General features: G+C 32.6%; 1 protein-coding gene across 1 annotated transcript in view; it reads right to left on the minus strand.

The window, feature by feature from the left end:
- The window catches only part of LOC107745815 (forkhead box protein P2-like), a 6,437-nt gene extending 4,510 nt beyond the window's left edge, over positions 1 to 1,927 (minus strand). Inside the window, exon 1 of the mRNA XM_016559821.1 lies at positions 1,784 to 1,927. The gene's annotated coding sequence lies outside the window, so the exon portion shown is untranslated. The remainder of the gene's footprint in view (positions 1 to 1,783) is intronic.
- Between the last annotated feature and the right edge of the window lie 494 nt (positions 1,928 to 2,421).

The following is a 2,421-nucleotide window of genomic DNA, read 5'->3' on the forward strand; positions in this document are numbered from 1 at the left end:
TAATACATTTACCTTTCAGATGGATCTCTCTTACTGGGATTCTGCTTTGTCTGTTATTCAGTTATTCAACATAGAATATTTAATTTAGTATTTTACATTAATGACACTTTAAATATTAATAAGAAATTATATCAGAAGTCATTTATACATTCTGTAAATGTATACCCCTTCTTACCCCTCAAATAATTTTACATTTTGTGCTAAAACAACTAAATTAGCAAATGTTTCTATTTATTTCCCATAATAGCACACTGGCATCATCCTGCACATGCTAAACTTATATCTAAATATGTTACAGTTTAAAGGTAAATACAGATTGTTCTTAAGGGGGATATCGTTGACCATCTTACCCTGCATCTTGAAATTTACTGAATTTAAAAAAAAAGTTCTGTTTTATATATCAGTACACAGACCCCTTCGGTACCTTCATGAACCCCCGGGAATGTGTTTACCTGATAGAAATAAGTTACATTTGTTGGAAATATATGCAAACATGGCCACACCTAAAAAGTATACTATAGAGAAGGCAAAAGAAATACTATTGGCATCTCACAGAAAACCAAGAGGGAACAGAAGAATGGAGCTGGTATAATTACATGAAATTCGACATGCATGTAAGGAATGTGAGTTCTAGGAACACAGACCCTAATGGTGGAGTTTTCCTGTAAGCACCAAGGGGGTGAATGAGGAAAGCAAAGTGAGTGACTGGTATTCTCTGTGTGAATACATATTTTACAGTAGTCACAAGACCATTATTATTTCTGACAATCTCTAATCTCTAACTTTCCTATTTTATGTTAAAGTCTCCAAAAAAGCCTAAACATGTGAGTTGCTTGAATGCATACCCAAAACATGCATGACATCTATCTGTCATACAAGACACAAACCTCTCCCACCTCTCAGGAAACCACAGACACACACTTTGCATTTTGCAAAAACATGCACGAAAGAAGCAACCCAGGAACAGGATAAGGGATATATGAAAACATGAAAATTCAGTGAAAATGTTTTTTCATTTAATCTATTAAGAATAAAAATAAGAAAAATTACAATACTTTCATTAATATTCCAAGTCATTTGCTTTTCTAGGCAATGTGAGGAGTGTCTGGCACTCCATATGTAATTTTGCTTTCAGGTTCACACCACTCAGCGATGGAATATTACTCACTATCTCGCTTGATCATTTTTCCTATTTTCGCATACATTTTACCTGCCTCACAAGACATAATAATCTAAGTGAAACTACATATGGGCATCAATATTTGTCAGCTACTTTCCATTCCATCTCTACCACATGAAAGTAAAAAAAAAACCTAAACTTTGTTCGTAAAATAAGGATGTTATCCGCGAAGATTTGAGAAAAAAACAAACAAAATGACTCACAGTGACCATAAATTGATCTCTTTTATCCTCCCACTTTCATATTTCCAACGTTTGAGTATAGGCGTACATGCAGTAAAGATAAACAGTAAATAATTTCAATAATCTCAATTTCATATGCGACATACATAGTATCATAATCATTTGCTTTACAACAAGGTTAAAATATTATTAAGTCCCGACATACATCTCATGTGCATGCAGGTAATGTGAATTCAGATTTGAGTATCCATACAAATTTTTGATAATTTGGAAATATCGTAATCCATAGCTGTCTCATCTAAGGCCTGCATGGAATACTTTGTCATCAAAGTTATCATTCAATGACAAGCAGTATTAAATCAAGCATATTTCAGAAACAAGTACTGTAAGTAAATATTCACCAAGAAACAGCGTTCTTTACCTTGCACCTCTGTAGTCAGCCGTTGTCTTCCTGTGCTGTTCTGGTTAAAAACGAGAGTGAAAGGATCTTTATAGGATAAAAATATCAATCTGAAAAAAGACAGATAAAATCTCACATCAAAGGAATAACTGCAATGTTAGATTCTTCAAATTGTATCAAAGGTCATAGATCACATGCAGATGGCATGCAGCAATATTATTCTTCCGTGAATGGCAAAGGACACACTAGAGACGAAAGACCATCTAACATGTCAGTCTGCAGAGGTTGAGCACAAGTTTTCTTGTGGAAGATGAAAGGCAATTCATGCTACTTAAAAAAAAAAATGTATGTTAAATGTTGTGTCTTTCTGTCCCCCAAATGTTTCACTATGATAAGTAAGCACAATATTAACAGGAAAAATTGATGCTATTTTACATGTTAAAGTTACCTAGAAATTTAGAGACAAAATATTATTTACAGATTGTTGTTGTTTTGTTTTTGTTTTTTTACATATGAAAACAAATGATAAAAAGTAATTTAATTAAACGTTGTGCTACTTTATAGCCTATGACATAATTATTAGGTAATAAAATAATTTATACTATGTCTACTACTGTATGTCTTACAATTACAATTACAAGAAAAAACTCACAAATGAA

The sequence above is a fragment of the Sinocyclocheilus rhinocerous genome, unplaced genomic scaffold, assembly GCF_001515625.1.
Source record: "Sinocyclocheilus rhinocerous isolate Xijiao unplaced genomic scaffold, SAMN03320098_v1.1 scaffold558, whole genome shotgun sequence".
In the NCBI taxonomy this organism is placed as follows: Eukaryota; Metazoa; Chordata; class Actinopteri; order Cypriniformes; family Cyprinidae; genus Sinocyclocheilus; species Sinocyclocheilus rhinocerous.